An 18,443-nucleotide genomic window follows, 5' to 3' on the forward strand; every position below is an offset into this window, starting at 1 on the left:
CCTGAAGTTGATAATCATGTTTTACTAAGCTAGAGAGCTGTACTAACAAAATGGCAAGAATTATGGGAGGAAGAAACAAAGAAAAGACATTTATCTAACAATAAGCACTAATACAGGAACGGAAGGATGCATCCTCTGAAAGCATTACATCTCGGCTTCCACGCCATCAAACGTCGCTGAAGGCCATCTCAATCGGAAGGGAAGCTTTTGATGTATCCCCGCGACCTTCAACCGCCCACATTATTTACTCTGTAGCCTACCCGTTCCATTTCATGAAAATAAACGAACGAAAAATTATTCAGTGCTGAGCTTGTCTGAATTTATCATACAAAAATAATAATGTTTTCGTACATAAAAGTAGGCTATAGATGTTAATTTTTTTGTTTTGGTGTAAATTACTCACTAAACTGCCAGTAATGTAGCTAAGCCACTGGGAGACTGAACACTGACAGCTGTGATTCAGTGTACTGCATTAATAGAAAGTCAAATAAAATAATGATTTGTAATACAAAGTATTTTTACAAAACTAAGTTCCCTCTCATAGGTTCACTTCAACGCTGCGGTGACGTCATCGCTATGGGAGCACATCAGGTGTGACGTACGTCTGAAGCCCTTATTCAACAAGTATAGGTCTCTGCAGGAAAGTAATAGGAGTTACCAGATCAGGGTGTTTTTACACCACGAAACCTGATTGGTTGATTTCATAGTGATGTTAGGTTTAGGGGTGGGGTTGGGTAAGGGGGGTCATTTTGATTGCATGATTTAGAAACAACCAGCAGTTTGAAAAAAACCCACAAGGTGATAAATGCCCACTTTTGATCTGCAGAGACCTAAGTCTCTTATTCATTGGCCAAACAGGCTTATCATCACCCGGCATCTATGTAGACAAGCTATATCATTTAATTTTCATTTTCACTGTCAGGAAGTGAATTGTATGCATGATGATGATCTGTATCTTCATACTGGAAGCCGGAGGGCGCCCTTGTGCAGAAACTCCATATTTGCATAGTAGAGGTAATACTCCAGGAAATCACCAGGGGACAAGGAACTCAACCGGAAGTTGAAGTCGGGTGGGGGCTGCCATCTTTTAGCAGAACTTCACTTGCGTTAGCATTCCCATTGACTCCCATTCATTTTGGCGTCACTTTGACAGCGAATAACTTTACATCTGAGGCGTTTAAAGACTCCGTTTGTCCATTATTTATTTCTAAAGATACATGACAATGTATAAAGGGCTCCATTACCTTCTATGTTACATTATGGCCCCGTATAAACAGTTTTTGTAAAAAATAGGCTAACGATTGCGTCATAACCACTCGTCTCTCTGTCGCATTACCGTACAGACAGGAGGAGAAGCTCGCAGGCAATTAACTTAATATGGCGTACTGGCGTTACATTTTATAATACTATACAAAATAATTAATCAGAATACTTACTCCTGCTCACTCACGACAAAGAACTCCCCGCTCAAGCTCGCTGTCTCTGCAAGATTAACGATGGCAGTTTGCACACACAGCCACAAGATTTACATCTGTCAGACAGGTTGCTGACGTCGTCAAGCTTCGTTTGAGTCTGCGCATCAGAAACGGAAGTGCTAAAAAAACGCTAAAAATGGCCTTCACTTGTCTCAATTGAGTTCCAATGGGGTCGCTGTGTCCATTTCTTTTACTGTCTATGGAAATCACTAATATGGACAGAGGTATCCGGTGATCTCTGTAGCTGAATAAAACACATATAATACTGTTGTCAAAGACACCATTTGAAGCTAAACGCAGATGTTTAAACAGACAGACTATGGATGAAACCTGGTATGATTACCCCATTTTAAAACATACATTTTATTTAAACAATAGGTCTACATAGTATCCATATAGGGGACATACAATATTGTATTAGTTGAAATTACAGTTTCAACATTACAGTTGAAATACATGCATGAAAAACTATTTAAGTCTATAACATTTTACATAACATTTACCTATTTTGTCTAACAATTCTGACTTGTTTTCTTGCAAATGCAAGTTTATATCTCCTAGTTCGGACTGCTGATTTTGCCACGGGTTCCAAAATGGCTGAATGCGGCTATGTGATGACGCCGACTGTAGAAAAAACTATTGCGGTATATTTCGCGCCAAACTCGGCTATATCTTGGAAGTCATGATTATGTCCACTTTGGTCGGAAAATCTTACATGGCCACATGGCCACTGTACAGTCAAGCAAGCATTAAGGTGCTAGATGAAGGGGGAGGCCTGACCCCGAAGGCTGTTAAAGAGCTCAGGTGAACTATGGACTTCACGCTTGGCACACGGCTCGAGCAGTGGGCAGGTCTATGGCAAGTCTGGTATCAGTTGGCTCACTCTCACTGACATTAAGGAAAAGGACAGAACCTTTCTTTTGGATGCCATCTAACAGTGGCCTCCCAGCTCAAATCTTAATGGTCCCACCACATACTGTGCCAGTGATGCACTAGTCAATGTATTAATAACTAGCACCCGAACAACGTTTTCAACTAACCCGCCCGCAACTTGGACCGCAAAAAAAGGAAATACTGTACCCGACTGCTTCCTGCCCCGCATTTTTTAAAAGCAGTAAATGCTTGTAAGGGAAACAGGTCAATTTAGCTCAAAGGGAATCATTTAAGATTTTAAAGGGAATTTGAAAAGAAACACTGTTTCACGGCTGATCACGGAGTCGCCCTGCGAGTCACTGAACGAGCCGTTTAACATCAAATCTGCGCTGGATATTAATATCCAAACTATAGTGAAAACACTATCAATTAGCACAATAACAAGATCGGCAGTTTGAGGCAGGGTTAGTTGGTTAGTTAGCTAGTAAGCACAAAACACAAGATACTTATTTTTTCAATATGAATAAGGCTTTATTAGATACATCTAAGACATAAACTAATCTAACACATAAACGCACGCTCTCACACATTCACACAAGTTGCAGGAAGATCGAAAGTTAGGGAAAGATGAGTTTAAGAGAATGGAATTGTGTAATCCCAAGTTTACAGCAATTCGTGAAATTGTATCGACATGAACAATCATCAGTCACTTAATTAACCCTCTCATTGAGTTCCTCAATGAGGCTAAAATTATATTAGATACACCAGTTCAGTAGTCGCTGAAGTGACATCTTGGGGAGCCCGTGGTTGGGCGTTTGCTTAAGACACAGAGTTGTGTGGGCTGGTTGAAAGTTGAACGGGCACTCGAGGTCAGACGTTGGAGACTCAATGTTACAAAACACAAAACTCTCAAACGGAAAAGAAAAGAAGTAAAGTTTGACGAGACTAGTTTCTTCTTCTCAAAGAATGCTAAAAGTGATGACTAAAAGCATGGCTAGTAGCAAAAGCTAAGAAGCAAAGCTACAAGCTAACAGCAAACTAAACGCATACATGACTAATAGCAGAAGCAAAGCTAGAAGCTACAAGCTAAAAGCAGACATGACTGATAGCAAAAGCTAAACGCAAGCTAAAAGCAGACATGACTGATAGCAAAAGCTAAACGCAAGCTAAAAGCTAAAAGCAAGATTTTATGGTGTCCTAAGTATTTAAACTGGCCTGTTGGCCACACCTCAAATGTTGTCTTGACCAATCAGATATTGTCTTGGCTCAGGGGTATCATAAATCATATGTTATCTTATCAAGCACGTGGTCCGAATTTTTCCACTCTTGCTGGGTATAATTTTGGACATGATTCCTATAACAAGAATACAATACATTTGACAAATAACTTATGGTCAGGACTAGTATTGTCAAAAGACCCGGTACTTCGGTACCAAGTCGGTACTAAAAAAATGTAAATGTGACAGTACCAGGTTTCTTTAAGTACCGGTAGTACCGAGGTCCTGTTCAAACCCGGTTCAGCGCTATAATTTCCGCGAAGCAGAAAACGAGTACGGAATCTCAAAATCCAGTCATGAAAATTCAACTTACATTTTAATATGGACATTAATGGAATTTGTCAAAGTTACCATAAATTAATCAAATCAAATCTCAATATTGACCAGTATCTGTAAATGTTAAGCCGCGAAACTTGTTTGAAATATGAATCGGTGTTCTGCAGGTCTCTGTGTGAATTAATGAATGGCAGAGATGTGCGGGTTTGTTTACTACATAGACTGAAGCACATGACGCTTGCATTAATTTCAGCATCTGAGCTTCAGAGTTCTCTCTCCATCAAGCGATCTGAACTTTTCAGTTCATCTCAATGGACACACATCTCTGTAAACTCTTTGTGATGGCGCACGACTCACCGTCGCTTTACTGATAGCGCTGTTTCTCACACATGCAAAGAGAGAGAGAGCGAGAGTCTTACCTCACTGAATCGACACACTATATGTAAACTATTCTTTGTTGTCTTCTCCTGTCAAGATAATGGAGTTCATTTAGAATTATTTATATTAATTTTAGAACAAGCAGAAGACATACCGGTTTCTCCTGTAGTGGGCGGAGCTTCTTCTTCTTCTTCTTCTTCTTCAGTGAATTTTATTGGCAGTTTGCAATCTTTGTGCATTATCGCCATCTACTGGATTGAGGTGTGATCACATTGGGAAGTCAGAAATAAATGAATATAAAAAAAAAGGATAACAGAGCCCAAGCTTCAGTTAGCGCTGCGTGTTCAGCTCCTCCAGCTTCAACTTCAGCTCAAACCCCCTATTCAGCTGGCGCTGAATAGTACCATCCCTGTTTTGATTTCAGCAAATCAGTTTGACCGAACGCAGACAACGTGATTAATATTTGTGAACCCAGCAGCTCATCAATTCATAGTTCATTGTATATATATATATATATATATATATATATATATATATATATATATTAGTATGGTAGTAGAATTAATAGTAGTATTATCTTTTAATAATAATTAATATGATCTATTACTATTTTTTTACAGAAACCCTCAATGACCAAAAATATCTTAAGCATCACCACCAGTCTTAAGTTCAGTTAAAATGACAATGCATTCATTAGGCCTAAAAGTTAATTTTTACATAAAGGCATTGTGTTAGAAATATTACTATTATTTAGTAAAATGTATGTGATACTGCTACTAATGTTGAAAAAATTTATAAAACTTTATTTTTTAAAGAAATAAAATCACAATCTTTCTTCCTTGTTTTAATTTTAATAGCAAATCCTCTTTATTTACCAAAAATAAAATTTAAATTTCATAAATTAAAAGACAAATTAAATTTGGGTGAAACTTGTTTACAGTTTTTCATAATTATATATCTTGTAGAAAAACTTTAAACACAATTGTAAATAAGTATAAAGAATGGTATTGGTTTTATTTTTAGTGCTAAAAAGTTATATTTTTTTAATTAGCATATTTTTGTGTTTTGCTTTGGTACCCAGAACCGTGGATTTTCACTGGTATCGGTACCGAATGCTGAAATTTTGGTACCGTGACAACACTAGTCAGGACTGTTTGATACTTCGTTAGACACTCTGCACATTCCAGACTTCACAGTTCAAAAGATATCCCAAGGGTCATGCGAACATGGTCCGTTTATGACAGCCTTCAAAGCCCCTAATTTTGGAATGATGGTCTGGACGTTTTCCTGTTATAGAGTTTCACGCCACTCAGGTGGTTCAGGGCCATATGCAGGAAAATCATGTGAAGATTTCATCAAGTGTGGTTGCCCCACATATGCTACCTGTTTTTGCAGATGCCAGTGGCTCTCCAATCAGACGACTCATTTTCAGCCCTGGAGTTTCATGCCTTTCATACCCACTTGTTGTTGTTGTTTTTTTTGGACTGGCCTTTTCAGTGCCACCTTTGTGCTTTCTAATATATATTGTTTTAATCTATAATTTTTTTACCTGCATATCTCCAACATTTAACAGTTACTTTTTTTTTTGAATAAGGGGCCCACTGTCAGGGTAGTCAAAAGATAATTATGTCATCATTGCCAATTAACCTTAGAAATGGAAAATAAGGGATAATTTTAATCCTTTATCTTATTCTTAAAGAAATATAGTTTATTCTTGCATTCTTGTAGAAAATAATTGTTTATTCTTTAAGAAAATAAGAATAAGTCAGACTAAGGATGCTCCAAATATTTACCATGCTGTGGTCCTTAGTCTCTGCCTGCAGTTAAAAAGTTCTCAGAAATAAAAACAATCGTTTTGTTCAATCCATTTATGTACAGTTTTTTATGTTAATAAAAATTAATACAAGTAATTTGTTAATTTTAATGTCATACAAAAAAATTCATCTGCCTGAGTAAATTGTACCTTATGACTATGACTATGACTTTACATGTGTAATTTAGGAGGCGAACATACAGTGAAATTACAAATGGCATGAAACTTTAAAGTATAACTGAAGGTCAATGAAATGTCAATCAAGCATTTAAAAAAAAATAACAGTGGCACTTAAAAGTTTCGGACTAAAATATTATTGCAACTATAGAATTCATGAAAATGCATAGGACTATTTTTCAATTAAATAAAACTTAGAGTGACTATGGGCTGCTTCTGGTGCTTGGATTTTTATTTCAATAATGAGGTCTAAATTTAAGAATGACCTACAAAGGTTTTTTTTGTTTGTTTTTTTGATAATGCATTTTTTTTTCTATATTTAACAGCATCAACTTACAATGAACGACATGTTCCTTCAAGTAGATTAAATGTTTTCTTGCAATGCTGGATGTTGGGCTTGTGAGTCGTGATCAATAAATTGTTTGCATTTGCCCAAACTGATTTTGAAAAAAAAAAAAAAACAGATGGTAAAGGGTGCCCTTATCATGAGCCTCACTAGCTCTGAAGCAGGAGCAGCCAGCAGAGGATTCCACTTGGTCTTAAAGCCTTCGCCAAAGCTAATGTTCACAAATAAAATGAAATAAAATGATTTGTGCAAAAAGAATGATTAGTTGATTAGTGCTGATATGGTCTGGTGACAATAATAATATGGGCAGCAAGAAAATAATAAATAAAAAAAGAGTGAGGCTACCATGAGTACAGTCAGCCTAGAAACAGCCTAGTTCAACACAGTGGCATGACAACAACTGCCCTCATGGCCAAAAAACAGACAGGCCCCTCTCGTAGCTCCAGGTAAGCCAGTCCGGGCCTGGTTGGTGGTAATAGCAGAGTTTCTGTTGAAACCAAACAGTGAATGTCACATTGGATAGTGGAGCCCATCTCTCTAGCCTATGAGCACATAGCTTAGGGGTGTGTGCTCATTCTACAAGAACAGTGGCTTCTTCTCAGGCCTTCTTCAAAGGGTCCTAAATAAAAGACATTTGTGCTGCAACAGGATAGTCTTCTCCTAGCACCTTCTTCAAGATCTACAATCTGGGTGTAAGGATGGCTCCTGGCTCCTGGGTCTTATCCGCTTGAGCAGATTCTTTCCTTGGTCTTCCAGCTATCTAAAGGTACATAATGAGTTATGGTATAGCGTTCCCATAGCAATGACGTCTTCGCAACATTGAAGTGAACCTATGAGAGGAAACATCTCAATTACATATGTAACCTCTTCTTACATATTAGATTAGATTAGATCCAACTTTATTGTCAGTACACATGTAGGTACAAGGCAACAAAATGTTGTTAACATCTAACCAGAAGTGCAATAAGCAGTAAGTACAGAATATACAAGGTCTATAATATGTACAATAACGATACAGATAAGTATTATGGACATAATTTACAGATATTAAATACTATTAGCATGATATACAGATAGGTGTACTATGAACATACTATACAGATGGATTATGTAAAAGTGTATATACACTATAGGCAGAACTATGAACATAATTTACAGTATTGCAATGGACAGTAAAGTGCATCGAAAATATTTCAGTGTGCAAACAGATTATACAGTGTTCCTGGATGAACAGACAGTAGTGCAAGTATAACAAGTTACAGTTTTTTTTTTGCTTGTTGGGAATAAAAAAATAAATCAGTCAGAGTGTTGAAGAGAGGGAAGAGTCAATGTGTGTGGTGTGTGTGTGTGTGTGGGGGGGGGGGGTTGCTGAGGGGTGTCAGAGGGCAGAGTTCAGCAAGGAGACAGCTTTAGGGAAAAACTTTGTGGTCCTTGTCCGGAGGCTCCTGAAACACCTCCTGGAGGGCAGGAGGTTAAACAGTCCATGGTCAGGGTGAGAGGAGGCCTTGAGAATGCTGCGAGCTCGGCATAGACAGCGTTTTCTCTTGATGTCCTCAAGAGCAGGAAGTGGTGTCCCTGTGATGCGTTGGGCAGTTTTCACCACCCTCTGCAGTGCCTTGCGGTCAGCCACTGAAGAGTTCCCATACCAGACTGTGATGCAACTGGTCAGGATGCTCTCGATCGCACACCGGTAAAAGTTCACCAGGATGGATGAAGACATCTGGTTCCTCTTCAGTGTCCTGAGGAAGAAAAGGCGTTGGTGAGCCTTCTTGACCAGGCTGGAGGTGTTTGTGGCCCAGGACAGTTCCTCCAAGATGGTGGTTCCCAGGAACTTGAAGCTGGAGACACATTCAACAACCATCCCGTTAATGTGGATGGGGTCATGAGTGCTTCCTTTCTTCTTCCTGAAGTCCACAATGAGCTCCTTGGTCTTATTGGTGTTAAGGAGAAGGTTATTGTCAGCGCACCATGTGGCCAGGTGCTGTACCTCTTCGCTGTAGGCAGTCTCATCGTTGTCTGTAATGAGGCCAATCACCGTGGTGTTGTCTGCAAACTTAATGATGGAGTTGGATCCATGCACAGGCTTGCAGTCGTGGGTGTAAAGGGAGTAAAGGAATGGGCTCAGCACACAGCCCTGTGGTACGCCAGTGTTAAGTGTGATTGTGGTGGAGTGGTTGTGGCCTGACCGAGCATGCTGAGGCCTGTTGGTCAGAAAGTCCATAATCCAGTTGCAGAGGGAGGTGTTAATGTCAAGGTCTCCAAGCTTGGAGGGAATGACAGTGTTAAATGTTGAACTGAAGTCAACAAACAACATCCTAACATACGTGTTGTTATGGTCCAGGTGTGTGAGTGCAGAGTGCTGCACTGTGCATACTGCATCCTCTGTGCTCCTATTTCTGCAGTAGGCAAATTGGTGTGGGTCCAGTGTAGGTGGGAGGCAGTCTTTGAGGTGTGCTAGGACCAGTCACTCGAAGCACTTCATAATGATGGGTGTGAGTGCTACGGGGCGATAGTCATTGAGGCACGTTGGGGAGGAGTGCTTCGGTACTGGCACAATGGATGTGGACTTAAAACATGTTGGCACAGTTGCTTGGGCGAGGGACAGGTTGAAAATGTCTGTGAAGACCACTACAAGCTGCTCTGCACATGCCCTAAGCACATGTCCAGGAATGCCATCAGGGCCAGCAGCCGTGCATTGATCCGGCTCAGTGCAGTATGGACATCTGTGGATGTGAGTTTGAGAGGTTGGCGGTCTGCTGAGGCTGAGATTTTGGTGGCCGTCTCCTTGCTGTCGCTGTTGAAGCGAGCATAAAAATCATTTAGCTCGTTAAGGAAGGAGACGTCCATGACCGTTGGAGTGGAGTTGCTTGACTTGTAGTCACTGATGATCTGGATGCCATGCCATATGCGTCGGGGGTCAGAGTTGGAAAAGTGTTCCTCTACCTTCAGCTTGTAGCAGTACTTGGCCTTTTTGATGCCCCTTTTCAGGTTAGCCCTGGATTTACTGTAGGCCTGTGCGTCATCTGACCTGAAGGCAGTGTTGCGGGCTTTCAGCAGAAGTCGCACCTCCTTGTTCATCCATGGCTTCTGATTAGGGTATGTTGTTATCTGTTTTTCTGTTCTTACAGTGTCAATGGTGGAGTTGATGTGATCCAGTACAGAGGAGGCGTAGACATCAATGCCCGTGTGAGAGCCACAGGCAGCCTGAGAAGCAAACATACTCCAGTCAGTGTGTTGAAACCGGTCTTGAAGTAAAGAGTCTGCTCCAGTTGGCCACACTTTGATGGTCCTCACTGATGGCTTTACACGTTTGATGAGGGGTGAATACTTAGGGGTGAGAAACAAAGAAAGGTGATCAGACTGTCCGAGGTGGGGGACTGTCCAAGGTCGCGATGTAAGCTCCATTAATGTTTGTATAAACATGATCCAAAGTTTTATCTCCTCTGGTCTGGCAGGAAACATGCTGGTGAAATTTGGGGAGCACTGTCTTTAATTTGCAGTGATTAAAATCACCCGTGACAATAAAAGCAGCCTCCGGGTGAGCAGTCAGTTGTTTACTAATGGCTGCATTAAGTTTGTTCAAAACAAGCTTGGCATTAGCATCCGGGGGAATATAGACTGCGGTTATTATGGTGGAAGTGAACTCCCGTGGCAGATAAAAAGGTCTGCATTTAACCATGAGAAACTCTAGGTTAGCTGAGCAGCATCTCCCAACAATGACAGTGTTCGTACACCAAGCTTTGTTGACATAAATGCACAATCCACCACCTCTTGTCTTGCCGGAGTCATCTGCCGTTCTATCTGCCTGGAACGTGTAGCGTCCGGCTAGCTCAATAGCTATGTTGGGTACGTCACTGTGTAGCCATGTTTCTGTGAAAACCATGACATTGCAGTCCAGAAGTCTCTTACTGTGAGTGATGCGGAGTCGTAACTCATCCATTTTGTTCACCAGTGACCGCACATTAGTGAGGAAAATGCTGGGCAAAGAGAGCCGGAACGGTGTTAGCTTTAGCTTGACTCTTAGACCTCCGCGCTTCCCCCACCTTTGTTTACGATCTCGACGCCGCCTGCGAGCACTTCCGCCCCACCGGGTAGAGAGCGTAGCCTCGGGTGTTCTACCGATCTCAGGGATGAGTCGAAGATTGGTGATAAAACTGCTGGTAAAGTCCTCACCGATATCCAAAAGCTCCTGTCGGGTGTATGATGTTAAAGCAATGCTGTTCAGTACAAACAGACCCGAGATGAGCAGGAATAATACTACAAAATTGCAAAAACTGGAGAGACGCTGAGCCTCGCGATGTGTTCGCGCCGACATCTTGGTCATATGTAACCTCTTCTTGTATTGCTGCTGATATGGCTGCACTCAGGGGCATAATTTAAACATAATTTCTATCTATCTATCTATCTTAAAGTAACTGATGCCTGACTCAATATGTTTTGTAGAGGTGGCCATGAATGGGTCAGCAACAAGTCTGGTGGCACAGAAATCTTATTTCAATATAAAAATGTGTTTCACTATAAAGTACTGGACTGTTTTAGTCCCTAAAACACAACTAAGTACAATTAATTTGTAATTGGCATTACTTGATCTGATTCACAACTCAATTACAATTAAGTAAATGTATAAAACATTTTGTATTATCCCTCACCTCCAGGTATTTTAATAATAATAATACAAAATTATATATTAACATTAAAACACTAGCTTTATTGTTCAGTCAGCTTGCTTCAGGTTCTCAACACCCCTAAAATCCTGCTCTCCATCACTGCATCTTTGCTTACTCATGGATAAGACATGCAGCTAATTAAAAGGCCAGAATCACATAAGATGTCCTTTGGTGTTCTGTGCATAAATAACTCATGTGCCATGATACATTTTATTTAAAATGACTATACAGGTGTATTATATTAATATTCCTAACAAAGGCATTACTTGGCTCTTTAGATATATCCGCCAAGAGACACCCTTGGGGGAAAGGGTACTGTCACAGATTCACCACCACACCAGCCACCTGCACCCATTCACAATAACCTGAGTACTAATTATGAGCACCTGATGTCACGTACCTGTACTATGCATGCACCTCAGTATTTCACTGACTGGTCTCAAGGTTGCATACCTTATCTTATGCCTCTCCACATCACTCTGGATCGCCATGGCTCTGTGTCTCCCTGTAGAAAATTTTTGATTGTTTGTTTAGTTTAAAGGATTGTGTTTTGATATGATATATTGATTTCTAGTTCTGTTTAACAGTTTGTTGATATTATACTAATTTGATTGCTACAGCTGATTTCAGATGAATGATTTAAGTATGATTTGTAATTGTGTTTGTATTCATTAATGGTCTTGTTTATGGGTTTTTAGAAACCAACAATTACCATCACTGCCATCTGTGAAATGTCTACTCCTATATGTCACAACCAATAAACTGGGAAATGTACTTGATGGCTGAATTAATTTTAATGGACCCACCATTCCAGTAGCAACAGCCAAATCAGCCTACACTTTCTTCTAAATTTCTACATGGACCTTCGAGTCCGATTTAGGCTGCTGGAATGGAGACTGAAGATGACTGTGTGAAACCTAAACGTTCATCAAGAGTTGTAAAACCTCCAAGATGGCACAAAGATTATCTGATGACTCCTTTAATCCATCCAGTTGGACAATTGTCACACCAGTCAGAAGATTTGAGCCATTTGGTTGCATCACAAGGAGCTTCCATTACCACCACTCAAAATGAGGTTAAGTCTTTGTCTGAGGAGATTAAACAAATGAAAGGAATGTTGTTGGCTGTAGGACACATGATGAAGGATATGCAAAGGAAAGGAAGTTCTTCATTTTCTACTAGTTCTGAATGCAGTTCTATTCAATTATCCCCTGCTCATATCCCAATACAACCAGACCAGCAAGATGAGATGAACTTTCTGATCCATGTCCACCTATTAGGCTCTCAGGTCCTCTCCCAGATAACCTCAGATCACAACCTTTAATGCATCCCAATGTAATGGGTGAAGGCTTAACTCAGCAACAACGTGATGGTCTTTCATCTTCAGTCAGTCATCTTCAAATGAATCCCAGATTTTATCCTAGTGATCAACAAGTAGGAAGGGATCAAAGCTTTTGGCCGTCTGATCAAATGCAAGGAAATGCATTTTGTATGCCTTGTCTTCCATGGTTGCCTCCACGTTGGCCAACCTTCCCTCCAAATGGGGGATTGTAAAGGCCCCCATATCTACCTGATTTTTCTTATCCAGTATTATATCCATCTCATATCCAGAATATTCAGCCAGTTCATTCCAGGGTTGCAACATTGCCTCTTAGACCTTTATCAGCTGGACTTACTTATGCTTCTCTTGGTCATTCACATCAAACTTCTTTAGAACAGCAGACAACTAGAACTGTGCCGCAGCAAGATAATCCTTCCATCATGTTTCATCAGGATCCTTTGATACCCAGAGTTATAACCACTGCATCAGCACTTCAGGGGCAGCAAAGAGATGTGAATCTAATACCTCACTTTCCCCAACTGGAATGCAAATGATGGTACCTAACCAGCATATGTCTATTCATTCACCTGTGAATGTGTCCCAAACAAGTATGCCAGCTTTACATTCTTCAAGGTCAGCCTGGATTGAAAGACTTGCTGAATATGGCTTAGGCCCATCATTCCCAGCCTTATACTACTGCCTTAAAAGCTCTTCAGAAAAGGTATTGGCAACCCCACCAGTTGGTGCTGCGAGAAATTGCTACAATTGAGAACTTACCCTCTGTACATTCAGGAGATTCTGTTGGATCCAGCGACTTTGCTGTACGAGTTCAAGCTCTTGTGGGAATGCTTCAATCCTGGGATCACGAAGAAGGAGCAAAGGAATTATCTTGTGAATCACATGTCCATCAGAAGAAGTACAAGGTAAGAAAAGCAAGGCCTACCAAGTCCCAATATCACACAGCTACATTTCTTCTTGGCGTAAGTCAAGAGGTTAGTCCCACTCAAAGAAAGAACACTGAAACTGCAAACCACGAAATTCAGCGACACGGCAAGAAGGAGGGCTTTAGACCATTATGTGCAAGCTGTGGCAGTAATGATCATCATCTCAGTCATTGTCCTGAATTTCAGAGTTTCAATATGGTAGCCAAACGGAAATGGATTGTGGACCATAATCGTTGTTGGAGATGTGGTTGGGCATATAGATCATCTTGATCAAGTGGTTTGAACTCGGTTCTTTTGAAAATTGTGAAGGTAGTTCTAGACGACGGTTCGGAAAGAACCATGCTGATGTCTTCTGCAGCAGAGAGTTTAGGTCTTCATGGGGAGGCAGAATCATTGGTTCTTCGAACCATACGGCAAGACACAGAGAAAACTGAAGGTGCAACAGTTTCCTTCACCATATCTTCAGCTTCTCATAAGCAATGTAAATACCAGATACAAGGTGCTCAAATGATTGACTTACCTGAACAGACTTATCCTGTGCAAATCCTACAGAGACGCTACTAACATCTAAGAGGCCTTCTTCTGGAGGAGTTTCAGAAAGTTAAACCTTTGCTACTAGTGGGAACTGATCATCCTCACCTTCTTGGCTCCAAAGAGCGTGTACGTTTTGGTCCTCCCGGAAGTCCAGTTGCTTTGCATACTTGATTGGGATGGGCATTACATGGACCTACTTCCTTGGGTGAGAAGACTAATTCCACAGCTCAGTGTTTCTTCCAGGCATCCCTATCCATGGATCAGTTGCATAAAGATGTGGAGAAGTTATGGCAAGTTGACATAATTCCTTTCTCTCAAACTCCAAAGCATGCTCTGTGGTCTAAACAAGATTAGAAAGCTCTCGAGTGTCTGGACGAAAAAACAAAGCTTGAAGAAATTAACGGAATCAAAAGATATGTGACTCCTTTACTTTGAGTTGAGAATGCACCAGTCCTTAAAGCGCCTCAAGAGGCTGTAATGCCGGCTAAGGATCCAGCTCAAGCAGCTATTTATGAGCAAGAGATTCAGAAACAATGGCAAGCATCGTGTGGTATTTAATTGTTCCTATCAGTATCAAGGAGATAGTTTGAATGCCTATTTGTTACCTGGACCGGTTCTAGGCCCTTCCTTGATTGGAGTTCTTCTTCGGTTTAGAGAGCATCAAGTTGTTATAAGTGGAGACATTAGATCAATGTTCCATCAAGTTTGTCTCCTGGCTTCTCATTCTTCTTTGCTATGCTTCTTGTGGCGAAATATGAGAAGAAATGATCCAGTCGATGTCTATGAATGGCAGGTTTTGCCTTTTGGTGCTACATGTAGTCCCTGTTTTGCCATATATGCTCTGCAGAAATGTGTTCAAACCCTTCCTGTCAAATTTCAAGATGTGCAGTCTTCAGTCTTGCATTCCTTTTATGTGGATAATTGTCTACAAAGTTTTCCAACTACTAAAGAGGCCAAGGAGATGGTTATGAAATTGCCTTCTTCCTTGGCTGAAGGAGGTTTTGAGATTTGACAGTGGGCCAGTAACCATGTCTCTGTGACTGACCACTTACCAGCCGAAGCTTGTACAGTAGATACTGACCTGTGGTTAAGTCATGACTTCACAGATCCATGAGGAAACTCTTGGACTAAGTCGGCATTGCTTGCAGGATACTTTGAGATACAAGCACCGTCTAGTGGAGTAAACTGTCCTAACATCGGGTACTTGCTCGTCAGTACGACCCTCTGGGTTTTATTATTCCATTCACGACACATGCTAAAATTCTTCTGCAACAACTATAGATGAAACCTCATAGAGGATGGGATAATCCAGATATCACAGAGGGGATCAAGGCAGCTTGGAAGGCATGGGAAGGAGAGTTGCCAGAATTGGTCAAGCTCCAAGTACCTTGATGGTATGGTCCAAGAACAAACTAGGAAGATCCAGTCATTAAAGAGCTTCACATATTCTGTGATGCATCTGAAAAGGCCTATGGTTCAGTTGCCTATTTGTGTCTGGTAAATGGAAATGGTGAGATTTCTATATCTCTGGTTATGGCTCGTTCAAGGCTAGCACCAAAGACGACCATTTCTATTCCTCGTTTGGAACTATATGCTGCTCTGATCGGGGCTCAGCTGGTGAACTTGTTGCAAAAGGAACTCACCTTGGATGTTGAAAGGGTGACACTGTGGTCTGATTCCACAACTCTGTTGACCTGGATCCAGTCTTAATCATGTCGGTACAAGATCTTCGTGGCAAATCGCATTACGTAGATCCTTGAGTATACTAGACCGGTTCAGTGGAGATATGTTGACACTTTAAATAATCCAGCAGATGACATCACTCGAGACAAGAGACTTAATCAATTTTCCGCAACTAGTTCTTGGTTTCAAGGACCTTCCTTGCTATATTTGCCCTATCAGCAATGGCCAAAATCTCCAGTCCTAAGAACAGAGGAGGTTGGGACAGAGCTGAGAAAACCTTTGTTTTGTGGACTTAATCAAGCCTCAGTAAAGTATGATGCAACTCAATTCAATATCTGGTCAGAGTTGATTGCAGCAACTGTTGAGAACCTCTCTTTGGACTTAAGAGCTGAAACTAAACCTTCTCAAACACAAGCAAAATTATGTATTTTGCGTCAAGCCCAGATGGAAGATTTCCCTGAGGAATATAAACTGCTTAAATGTGGTCATGGAGTTCCCTCACACAGCCGTTTAGTTGGTTTGGCACCAGAGTATGACCCCGTTACAGAGCTGATAAGAGTGGGTGGACGGCTTCGTCAGAGTGAGGATTTGGATCTTGAAGCTATTAATCCAATTGTTTTAGATCCTGAGAATCATGTTACCAAACTTTTGGTTGCTGATTATGACTCCACTCTGTGCCATCCAGGACCGCAAAGAGTTTTTGCTCAGCTTCGTCAGAAATACTGGGTTCTTAGAGGGCAACCGTTAATAAAGAAAATCCGGAGATCATGTATTGAATGTAGGAAGTGGAAAGGTGTGCCTTCAGTTCCTAGAATGGCCGATCTACCAGTTTCCAGCCTTCGCCTGTATGAGCCCTCCTCTTGGTCGATGGGTATAGATTGTTTTGGACCTTTAACCATCAAAGTAGGTCGCTGACAGACGACACGGTGTCTTCATTTCCAATAAACTGGGAAAAGTATTTGATGACTGAATGAGTTTTAATGGACCCACCATTCCAGTAGCAACAGCCAAATCAGCCTAGAATTTTTGCTAAATTTCTACACTCCCATTTTATTGCTGGATCTTCTTAAAGAGGATTAAGATAAGGACTGTTTCCATTCAGTTTCAATAGCTAAAGTGAGGTTGTAGTTTTAAAACTTACTGTGTGAAGCTATGCTTCAGTTTGTGTAAATAAAGAAGCCCTGAATTGTTCTTCCTGTCATGCCTCTCTATCCAGACGTGTTGGATACATTTTCTAGAACTTTTTTTTTTAGTTTTGTGTAAGAGGATGCATGTTACTTTGCTATGTCTCATGCACTCATCATTAAATTTGATTTATAGTTGAATTTTGTCAAATCATAAAATTAAAAAAAATCCAATTAATATTTTGTTAAATAAGAGATTACTTAATTTGAGTGTATTCATAATTTTGCAATAAAAACTATTTAATACAGAAGAGTTTGTCAATATCCCTTAAATGGTTGTCGTAATCCAGAAGTGATTCGAATATGGTATTTTCAAAATATGTAAATTTAAATATTGCTAATTATTTTCGTCATGTCCACCATAGCATTCATCTGTAGTTAAAATCGCTAAAAACTAAAATGAAGGGTGGTTGGGTGTAATCAAAAAATATCAGGTGAAAAGTCAGTCATAAAATGAAAAACAAAACACTGTTTATCACTGTCAATCATTTTAATATCAGCAGAGACTAATGGAACAATAATTTAGCGGATTCACTCTTGTATTCAGATGCGGTTGTCACTGCTGAGACTGTGCAGCATGTAGTGCTTTATCAGCATGAAAAACATCACATTTTATTGAAACAGTGAATGGATATTGTGTGACCCTAGAGCACAAAACCAATCTTAAGTAGCACGGGTATATTTGTAACAATAGCCAACAATACATTGTATGGGTAAAAATTATATATTTTTCTTTTATGGCCAAAAATGATTAGGATATAAAGTAAAGGTCATGTTCCATGAAGATATTTTGTAACTTTCCTTCCGCAAATATATCAAAGCCTAATTTCCGATAATACAGTACAGTATGATAATACTGTAAAAAAAAAAAAAAGCATAATTTCTGATAATACAATACAGTATGCATTTCTAAGGACTTAATTTGAACAACTTTTTTCAGTGCTTTTGCACCCTCAGATTGCAGATATTCACAAAGATGTGTCTCGGTCAGATGTTGTCCTATCCTAAAAAAACATATATTAATGGAAATATTATTTATTCACAGCTTGTTAATGTATAATGATTGGTTTTTGTGGTCCATGGTCACATATACAGAATGCTTGCAAAGTGTACTCTCTTTCATCACTAAAGCTGTGCATAACAAACACAAATATGAACGAGACTGTTTGAATGTAGCTGCCTTTCAGTGCAAATCTAATTAAGAAAGACTGGTAATGTCACATCTTTATAATTTACACTTTTTTGAAGACTACACTACCACTACACTGAGGCAAAGGGATAACAATGCTCTCACAAGATTCCCTATTCTTCTAAAAACAATACCAAGACCAAATCAAAGTGGATAGGGTGTTTGCTAGCATGGAAAATTGAGTGTTGCAAAATGTTATTTCTAATGATAGGATGTAATTAAAACTATGTAATTTTGTCATGATAATATCATGGATTATCCATTTATCTTTGTGCCCTCCTCCCTTAGGGCACCTGTTACTTAGTT

Source organism: Carassius gibelio, chromosome B16 (genome assembly GCF_023724105.1).
Source record: "Carassius gibelio isolate Cgi1373 ecotype wild population from Czech Republic chromosome B16, carGib1.2-hapl.c, whole genome shotgun sequence".
Classification (NCBI taxonomy): domain Eukaryota; kingdom Metazoa; phylum Chordata; class Actinopteri; order Cypriniformes; family Cyprinidae; genus Carassius; species Carassius gibelio.